This window comes from Astyanax mexicanus, chromosome 15 (assembly GCF_023375975.1).
Source record: "Astyanax mexicanus isolate ESR-SI-001 chromosome 15, AstMex3_surface, whole genome shotgun sequence".
NCBI classification, from domain to species: domain Eukaryota; kingdom Metazoa; phylum Chordata; class Actinopteri; order Characiformes; family Acestrorhamphidae; genus Astyanax; species Astyanax mexicanus.
In genome coordinates, this window is record NC_064422.1 from 28,377,501 (window position 1) to 28,385,000 (window position 7,500).

The following is a 7,500-nucleotide window of genomic DNA, read 5'->3' on the forward strand; positions in this document are numbered from 1 at the left end:
AGATTTTCGTCCTCGCTTTTGTTTAAAGCAGTGCATTTTCCTTTTGTACACAATTTGACAATAGGTTGTGGGCGGTAGTGTGGCCGAGTGGTCTAAGGCGCTGGATTTAGGCTCCAGTCTCTCTGGAGGCGTGGGTTCAAATCCCACCACTGCCAATTGGAATTTTGTGAACAGAGATCATACTCAACTTAACGGCCATCCGCTTGGTAAAGTGTATCGCTGTGGTTGCTTTCCGCTTTCTTTTGCTGCAGATAGATTAGAATATGTATCAAATGACAACATGCATGTGGAACATAAGGTCACTTTCAGCAGGAAGGGATCTTTTCCTTTTTAAATGTTCTTTTTTCATGTTGCTGAGATGGTAACTCCAAATGATAAAATGACAACAAGCTTTACAGAGGTAGCGTGGCCGAGAGGTCTAAGGCGCTGGATTAAGGTTCCAGTCTCTTCGGGGGCGTGGGTTTGAATCCCACCACTGCCATCAGTGCTTTTGAACGTCTTCGTTGCACAACTGTCTGCTTTCTGAACTTAACCTAGTTGTTTGGGGCTTTTTGGGCTTGTTGTTTTCTGAGATGGTACCTCCAAATGATAAAATGAAAACAAGCTGTACAGAGGTAGCGTGGCCGAGCGGTCTAAGGCGCTGGATTAAGGCTCCAGTCTCTTCGGGGGCGTGGGTTCGAATCCCACCGCTGCCATGAGTGCTTTTGAACGTCTTCGATGCACAACTGTCTGCTTTCTGAACTTAACCTAGTTGTTTGGGGCATTTTGGGCTTGTTGTTTTCTGAGATGGTAACTCCATATAAAAAAATAAATTTAGTTTGCAGGGGTAGTGTGGCAGAGCGGTCTAAGGCGCTGGATTAAGGTTCCAGTCTTTTCGGGGGCGTGGGTTCGAATCCCACCGCTGCCATGAGTGCTTCTGAATGTCTTAGATGCACAACTGTCTGTTTTCTGAACTTAAACTTGTTGTTTGGGACTTTACAACTGAAAAGTTGCTGCACACTTTTAAACAGAGAGCATTGTTTGGAAACGTCTTCAAAACTTTATCATGGAATTTCTTCAAAACATCAAACTACTTGGAAACTTCATGTTAGTCTCTTTCACCTAATCTTGAACCTGCAGATTTTCGTCCTCGCTTTTGTTTAAAGCAGTGCATTTTCCTTTTGTACACAATTTGACAATAGGTTGTGGGCGGTAGTGTGGCCGAGTGGTCTAAGGCGCTGGATTTAGGCTCCAGTCTCTCTGGAGGCGTGGGTTCAAATCCCACCACTGCCAATTGGAATTTTGTGAACAGAGATCATACTCAACTTAACGGCCATCCGCTTGGTAAAGTGTATCGCTGTGGTTGCTTTCCGCTTTCCTTTGCTGCAGATAGATTAGAATATGTATCAAATGACAACATGCATGTGGAACATAAGGTCACTTTCAGCAGGAAGGGATCTTTTCCTTTTTAAATGTTCTTTTTTCATGTTGCTGAGATGGTAACTCCAAATGATAAAATGAAAACAAGCTTTACAGAGGTAGCGTGGCCGAGCGGTCTAAGGCGCTGGATTAAGGCTCCAGTCTCTTCGGGGGCGTGGGTTCGAATCCCACCGCTGCCATCAGTGCTTTTGAACGTCTTCGATGCACAACTGTCTCCTTTCTGAACTTAACCTAGTTGTTTGGGGCATTTTGGGCTTGTTGTTTTCTGAGATGGTAACTCCATATGATAAAATGAAAACAAGCTTTACAGAGGTAGTGTGGCCGAGCGGTCTAAGGCGCTGGATTAAGGCTCCAGTCTCTTTGGGGGCGTGGGTTCGAATCCCACCGCTGCCATCAGTGCTTTTGAACGTCTTCGATGCACAACTGTCTCCTTTCTGAACTTAACCTAGTTGTTTGGGGCATTTTGGGCTTGTTGTTTTCTGAGATGGTAACTCCATATAAAAAGATAAATTTAGTTTGCAGGGGTAGCGTGGCCGAGCTCTCTTCGGGGGCGTGGGTTCGAATCCCACCGCTGCCATGAGTGCTTCTGAATGTCTTAGATGCACAACTGTCTGTTTTCTGAACTTAACCTTGTTGTTTGGGACTTTACAACTGAAAAGTTGCTGCACACTTTTAAACAGAGAGCATTGTTTGGAAACGTCTTCAAAACTTTATCATGGAATTTCTTCAAAACATCAAATTACTTGGAAACTTCATGTTAGTCTCTTTCACCTAATCTTGAACCTGCAGATTTTCGTCCAATGTCCTCGCTTTTGTTTAAAGCAGTGCATTTTCCTTTTCTACACAATTTGACAATAGGTTGTGGGCGGTAGTGTGGCCGAGCGGTCTAAGGCGCTGGATTTAGGCTCCAGTCTCTCTGGAGGCGTGGGTTCAAATCCCACCACTGCCAATTGGAATTTTGTGAACAGAGATCATACTCAACTTAACGGCCATCCGCTTGGTAAAGTGTATCGCTGTGGTTGCTTTCCGCTTTCCTTTGCTGCAGATAGATTAGAATATGTTTCAAATGACAACATGCATGTGGAACATAAGGTCACTTTCAGCAGGAAGGGATCTTTTCCTTTTTAAATGTTCTTTTTTCATGTTGCTGAGATGGTAACTCCAAATGATAAAATGAAAACAAGCAGTACAGAGGTAGCGTGGCCGAGCGGTCTAAGGCGCTGGATTAAGGCTCAAGTCTCTTCGGGGGCGTGGGTTCGAATCCCACCGCTGCCATGAGAGCTTTTGAACGTCTTTGATGCACAACTGTCTCCTTTCTGAACTTAACCTAGTTGTTTGGGGCATTTTGGGCTTGTTGTTTTCTGAGATGGTAACTCCATATAAAAAAATAAATTTAGTTTGCAGGGGTAGCGTGGCCGAGCGGTCTAAGGCGCTGGATTAAGGTTCCAGTCTCTTCGGGGGCGTGGGTTCGAATCCCACCGCTGCCATGAGTGCTTCTGAGTGTCTTAGATGCACAACTGTCTGTTTTCTGAACTTAACCTTGTTGTTTGGGACTTTACAACTGAAAAGTTGCTGCACACTTTTAAACAGAGAGCATTGTTTGGAAACGTCTTCAAAACTTTATCATGGAATTTCTTCAAAACATCAAATTACTTGGAAACTTCATGTTAGTCTCTTTCACCTAATCTTGAACCTGCAGATTTTTGTCCAATGTCCTCGCTTTTGTTTAAAGCAGTGCATTTTCCTTTTGTACACAATTTGACAATAGGTTGTGGGCGGTAGTGTGGCCGAGTGGTCTAAGGCGCTGGATTTAGGCTCCAGTCTCTCTGGAGGCGTGGGTTCAAATCCCACCACTGCCAATTGGAATTTTGTGAACAGAGATCATACTCAACTTAACGGCCATCCGCTTGGTAAAGTGTATCGCTGTGGTTGCTTTCCGCTTTCCTTTGCTGCAGATAGATTAGAATATGTATCAAATGACAACATGCATGTGGAACATAAGGTCACTTTCAGCAGGAAGGGATCTTTTCCTTTTTAAATGTTCTTTTTTCATGTTGCTGAGATGGTAACTCCAAATGATAAAATGAAAACAAGCTTTACAGAGGTAGCGTGGCCGAGCGGTCTAAGGCGCTGGATTAAGGCTCCAGTCTCTTCGGGGGCGTGGGTTCGAATCCCACCGCTGCCATCAGTGCTTTTGAACGTCTTCGATGCACAACTGTCTCCTTTCTGAACTTAACCTAGTTGTTTGGGGCATTTTGGGCTTGTTGTTTTCTGAGATGGTAACTCCATATGATAAAATGAAAACAAGCTTTACAGAGGTAGTGTGGCCGAGCGGTCTAAGGCGCTGGATTAAGGCTCCAGTCTCTTTGGGGGCGTGGGTTCGAATCCCACCGCTGCCATCAGTGCTTTTGAACGTCTTCGATGCACAACTGTCTCCTTTCTGAACTTAACCTAGTTGTTTGGGGCATTTTGGGCTTGTTGTTTTCTGAGATGGTAACTCCATATAAAAAGATAAATTTAGTTTGCAGGGGTAGCGTGGCCGAGCTCTCTTCGGGGGCGTGGGTTCGAATCCCACCGCTGCCATGAGTGCTTCTGAATGTCTTAGATGCACAACTGTCTGTTTTCTGAACTTAACCTTGTTGTTTGGGACTTTACAACTGAAAAGTTGCTGCACACTTTTAAGCAGAGAGCATTGTTTGGAAACGTCTTCAAAACTTTATCATGGAATTTCTTCAAAACATCAAATTACTTGGAAACTTCATGTTAGTCTCTTTCACCTAATCTTGAACCTGCAGATTTTCGTCCAATGTCCTCGCTTTTGTTTAAAGCAGTGCATTTTCCTTTTCTACACAATTTGACAATAGGTTGTGGGCGGTAGTGTGGCCGAGTGGTCTAAGGCGCTGGATTTAGGCTCCAGTCTCTCTGGAGGCGTGGGTTCAAATCCCACCACTGCCAATTGGAATTTTGTGAACAGAGATCATACTCAACTTAACGGCCATCCGCTTGGTAAAGTGTATCGCTGTGGTTGCTTTCCGCTTTCCTTTGCTGCAGATAGATTAGAATATGTTTCAAATGACAACATGCATGTGGAACATAAGGTCACTTTCAGCAGGAAGGGATCTTTTCCTTTTTAAATGTTCTTTTTTCATGTTGCTGAGATGGTAACTCCAAATGATAAAATGAAAACAAGCAGTACAGAGGTAGCGTGGCCGAGCGGTCTAAGGCGCTGGATTAAGGCTCAAGTCTCTTCGGGGGCGTGGGTTCGAATCCCACCGCTGCCATGAGAGCTTTTGAACGTCTTTGATGCACAACTGTCTCCTTTCTGAACTTAACCTAGTTGTTTGGGGCATTTTGGGCTTGTTGTTTTCTGAGATGGTAACTCCATATAAAAAAATAAATTTAGTTTGCAGGGGTAGCGTGGCCGAGCGGTCTAAGGCGCTGGATTAAGGTTCCAGTCTCTTCGGGGGCGTGGGTTCGAATCCCACCGCTGCCATGAGTGCTTCTGAGTGTCTTAGATGCACAACTGTCTGTTTTCTGAACTTAACCTTGTTGTTTGGGACTTTACAACTGAAAAGTTGCTGCACACTTTTAAACAGAGAGCATTGTTTGGAAACGTCTTCAAAACTTTATCATGGAATTTCTTCAAAACATCAAATTACTTGGAAACTTCATGTTAGTCTCTTTCACCTAATCTTGAACCTGCAGATTTTTGTCCAATGTCCTCGCTTTTGTTTAAAGCAGTGCATTTTCCTTTTGTACACAATTTGACAATAGGTTGTGGGCGGTAGTGTGGCCGAGTGGTCTAAGGCGCTGGATTTAGGCTCCAGTCTCTCTGGAGGCGTGGGTTCAAATCCCACCACTGCCAATTGGAATTTTGTGAACAGAGATCATACTCAACTTAACGGCCATCCGCTTGGTAAAGTGTATCGCTGTGGTTGCTTTCCGCTTTCCTTTGCTGCAGATAGATTAGAATATGTATCAAATGACAACATGCATGTGGAACATAAGGTCACTTTCAGCAGGAAGGGATCTTTTCCTTTTTAAATGTTCTTTTTTCATGTTGCTGAGATGGTAACTCCAAATGATAAAATGAAAACAAGCTTTACAGAGGTAGCGTGGCCGAGCGGTCTAAGGCACTGGATTAAGGCTCCAGTCTCTTCGGGGGCGTGGGTTCGAATCCCACCGCTGCCATCAGTGCTTTTGAACGTCTTCGATGCACAACTGTCTCCTTTCTGAACTTAACCTAGTTGTTTGGGGCATTTTGGGCTTGTTGTTTTCTGAGATGGTAACTCCATATGATAAAATGAAAACAAGCTTTACAGAGGTAGTGTGGCCGAGCGGTCTAAGGCGCTGGATTAAGGCTCCAGTCTCTTCGGGGGCGTGGGTTTGAATCCCACCGCTGCCATCAGTGCTTTTGAACGTCTTCGATGCACAACTGTCTCCTTTCTGAACTTAACCTAGTTGTTTGGGGCATTTTGGGCTTGTTGTTTTCTGAGATGGTAACTCCATATAAAAAGATAAATTTAGTTTGCAGGGGTAGCGTGGCCGAGCTCTCTTCGGGGGCGTGGGTTCGAATCCCACCGCTGCCATGAGTGCTTCTGAATGTCTTAGATGCACAACTGTCTGTTTTCTGAACTTAACCTTGTTGTTTGGGACTTTACAACTGAAAAGTTGCTGCACACTTTTAAACAGAGAGCATTGTTTGGAAACGTCTTCAAAACCTTATCATGGAATTTCTTCAAAACATCAAATTACTTGGAAACTTCATGTTAGTCTCTTTCACCTAATCTTGAACCTGCAGATTTTCGTCCAATGTCCTCGCTTTTGTTTAAAGCAGTGCATTTTCCTTTTCTACACAATTTGACAATAGGTTGTGGGCGGTAGTGTAGCCGAGTGGTCTAAGGCGCTGGATTTAGGCTCCAGTCTCTCTGGAGGCGTGGGTTCAAATCCCACCACTGCCAATTGGAATTTTGTGAACAGAGATCATACTCAACTTAACGGCCATCTGCTTGGTAAAGTGTATCGCTGTGGTTGCTTTCCGCTTTCCTTTGCTGCAGATAGATTAGAATATGTTTCAAATGACAACATGCATGTGGAACATAAGGTCACTTTCAGCAGGAAGGGATCTTTTCCTTTTTAAATGTTCTTTTTTCATGTTGCTGAGATGGTAACTGCAAATGATAAAATGAAAACAAGCTTTACAGAGGTAGCGTGGCCGAGAGGTCTAAGGCGCTGGATTAAGGTTCCAGTCTCTTCGGGGGCGTGGGTTTGAATCCCACCACTGCCATCAGTGCTTTTGAACGTCTTCGTTGCACAACTGTCTGCTTTCTGAACTTAACCTAGTTGTTTGGGGCTTTTTGGGCTTGTTGTTTTCTGAGATGGTACCTCCAAATGATAAAATGAAAACAAGCTGTACAGAGGTAGCGTGGCCGAGCGGTCTAAGGCGCTGGATTAAGGCTCCAGTCTCTTCGGGGGCGTGGGTTCGAATCCCACCGCTGCCATCAGTGCTTTTGAACGTCTTCGATGCACAACTGTCTCCTTTCTGAACTTAACCTAGTTGTTTGGGGCATTTTGGGCTTGTTGTTTTCTGAGATGGTAACTCCATATAAAAAAATAAATTTAGTTTGCAGGGGTAGTGTGGCAGAGCGGTCTAAGGCGCTGGATTAAGGCTCCAGTCTCTTCGGGGGCGTGGGTTCGAATCCCACCGCTGCCATCAGTGCTTTTGAACGTCTTCGATGCACAACTGTCTCCTTTCTGAACTTAACCTAGTTGTTTGGGGCGTTTTGGGCTTGTTGTTTTCTGAGATGGTAACTCCATATGATAAAATGAAAACAAGCATTACAGAGGTAGTGTGGCCGAGCGGTCTAAGGCGCTGGATTAAGGCTCCAGTCTCTTCGGGGGCGTGGGTTCGAATCCCACCGCTGCCATCAGTGCTTTTGAACGTCTTCGATGCACAACTGTCTCCTTTCTGAACTTAACCTAGTTGTTTGGGGCATTTTGGGCTTGTTGTTTTCTGAGATGGTAACTCCATATAAAAAGATAAATTTAGTTTGCAGGGGTAGCGTGGCCGAGCTCTCTTCG

The 7,500-nt window shown here is 44.6% G+C and overlaps 24 non-coding genes across 24 annotated transcripts; all 24 read left to right on the top strand.

The window, feature by feature from the left end:
- The first annotated feature begins 73 nt into the window (after window positions 1-73).
- trnal-uag (transfer RNA leucine (anticodon UAG)) lies at window positions 74-155 on the top strand. Its single transcript has one exon. It is a non-coding gene; the product is annotated as a tRNA-Leu (tRNA).
- A 244-nt stretch (window positions 156-399) lies between these two features.
- Window positions 400-481, top strand: trnal-aag (transfer RNA leucine (anticodon AAG)). Its single transcript has one exon. It is a non-coding gene; the product is annotated as a tRNA-Leu (tRNA).
- Window positions 482-613: 132 nt separating this feature from the next.
- trnal-aag (transfer RNA leucine (anticodon AAG)) lies at window positions 614-695 on the top strand. The gene has a single exon. It is a non-coding gene; the product is annotated as a tRNA-Leu (tRNA).
- A 130-nt stretch (window positions 696-825) lies between these two features.
- trnal-aag (transfer RNA leucine (anticodon AAG)) lies at window positions 826-907 on the top strand. The gene has a single exon. It is a non-coding gene; the product is annotated as a tRNA-Leu (tRNA).
- Window positions 908-1,190: 283 nt separating this feature from the next.
- trnal-uag (transfer RNA leucine (anticodon UAG)) lies at window positions 1,191-1,272 on the top strand. The gene has a single exon. It is a non-coding gene; the product is annotated as a tRNA-Leu (tRNA).
- A 244-nt stretch (window positions 1,273-1,516) lies between these two features.
- trnal-aag (transfer RNA leucine (anticodon AAG)) lies at window positions 1,517-1,598 on the top strand. The gene has a single exon. It is a non-coding gene; the product is annotated as a tRNA-Leu (tRNA).
- A 132-nt stretch (window positions 1,599-1,730) lies between these two features.
- Window positions 1,731-1,812, top strand: trnal-aag (transfer RNA leucine (anticodon AAG)). Its single transcript has one exon. It is a non-coding gene; the product is annotated as a tRNA-Leu (tRNA).
- Window positions 1,813-2,286: 474 nt separating this feature from the next.
- trnal-uag (transfer RNA leucine (anticodon UAG)) lies at window positions 2,287-2,368 on the top strand. Its single transcript has one exon. It is a non-coding gene; the product is annotated as a tRNA-Leu (tRNA).
- A 244-nt stretch (window positions 2,369-2,612) lies between these two features.
- trnal-aag (transfer RNA leucine (anticodon AAG)) lies at window positions 2,613-2,694 on the top strand. Its single transcript has one exon. It is a non-coding gene; the product is annotated as a tRNA-Leu (tRNA).
- Window positions 2,695-2,824: 130 nt separating this feature from the next.
- On the top strand, window positions 2,825-2,906 carry trnal-aag (transfer RNA leucine (anticodon AAG)). Its single transcript has one exon. It is a non-coding gene; the product is annotated as a tRNA-Leu (tRNA).
- A 290-nt stretch (window positions 2,907-3,196) lies between these two features.
- Window positions 3,197-3,278, top strand: trnal-uag (transfer RNA leucine (anticodon UAG)). The gene has a single exon. It is a non-coding gene; the product is annotated as a tRNA-Leu (tRNA).
- Window positions 3,279-3,522: 244 nt separating this feature from the next.
- Window positions 3,523-3,604, top strand: trnal-aag (transfer RNA leucine (anticodon AAG)). The gene has a single exon. It is a non-coding gene; the product is annotated as a tRNA-Leu (tRNA).
- Window positions 3,605-3,736: 132 nt separating this feature from the next.
- Window positions 3,737-3,818, top strand: trnal-aag (transfer RNA leucine (anticodon AAG)). Its single transcript has one exon. It is a non-coding gene; the product is annotated as a tRNA-Leu (tRNA).
- A 474-nt stretch (window positions 3,819-4,292) lies between these two features.
- Window positions 4,293-4,374, top strand: trnal-uag (transfer RNA leucine (anticodon UAG)). The gene has a single exon. It is a non-coding gene; the product is annotated as a tRNA-Leu (tRNA).
- Window positions 4,375-4,618: 244 nt separating this feature from the next.
- On the top strand, window positions 4,619-4,700 carry trnal-aag (transfer RNA leucine (anticodon AAG)). The gene has a single exon. It is a non-coding gene; the product is annotated as a tRNA-Leu (tRNA).
- A 130-nt stretch (window positions 4,701-4,830) lies between these two features.
- On the top strand, window positions 4,831-4,912 carry trnal-aag (transfer RNA leucine (anticodon AAG)). Its single transcript has one exon. It is a non-coding gene; the product is annotated as a tRNA-Leu (tRNA).
- Window positions 4,913-5,202: 290 nt separating this feature from the next.
- On the top strand, window positions 5,203-5,284 carry trnal-uag (transfer RNA leucine (anticodon UAG)). Its single transcript has one exon. It is a non-coding gene; the product is annotated as a tRNA-Leu (tRNA).
- A 244-nt stretch (window positions 5,285-5,528) lies between these two features.
- Window positions 5,529-5,610, top strand: trnal-aag (transfer RNA leucine (anticodon AAG)). Its single transcript has one exon. It is a non-coding gene; the product is annotated as a tRNA-Leu (tRNA).
- Window positions 5,611-5,742: 132 nt separating this feature from the next.
- On the top strand, window positions 5,743-5,824 carry trnal-aag (transfer RNA leucine (anticodon AAG)). The gene has a single exon. It is a non-coding gene; the product is annotated as a tRNA-Leu (tRNA).
- A 474-nt stretch (window positions 5,825-6,298) lies between these two features.
- Window positions 6,299-6,380, top strand: trnal-uag (transfer RNA leucine (anticodon UAG)). The gene has a single exon. It is a non-coding gene; the product is annotated as a tRNA-Leu (tRNA).
- Window positions 6,381-6,624: 244 nt separating this feature from the next.
- Window positions 6,625-6,706, top strand: trnal-aag (transfer RNA leucine (anticodon AAG)). Its single transcript has one exon. It is a non-coding gene; the product is annotated as a tRNA-Leu (tRNA).
- A 132-nt stretch (window positions 6,707-6,838) lies between these two features.
- trnal-aag (transfer RNA leucine (anticodon AAG)) lies at window positions 6,839-6,920 on the top strand. Its single transcript has one exon. It is a non-coding gene; the product is annotated as a tRNA-Leu (tRNA).
- Window positions 6,921-7,050: 130 nt separating this feature from the next.
- trnal-aag (transfer RNA leucine (anticodon AAG)) lies at window positions 7,051-7,132 on the top strand. The gene has a single exon. It is a non-coding gene; the product is annotated as a tRNA-Leu (tRNA).
- A 132-nt stretch (window positions 7,133-7,264) lies between these two features.
- Window positions 7,265-7,346, top strand: trnal-aag (transfer RNA leucine (anticodon AAG)). The gene has a single exon. It is a non-coding gene; the product is annotated as a tRNA-Leu (tRNA).
- Window positions 7,347-7,500: the final 154 nt, after the last annotated feature.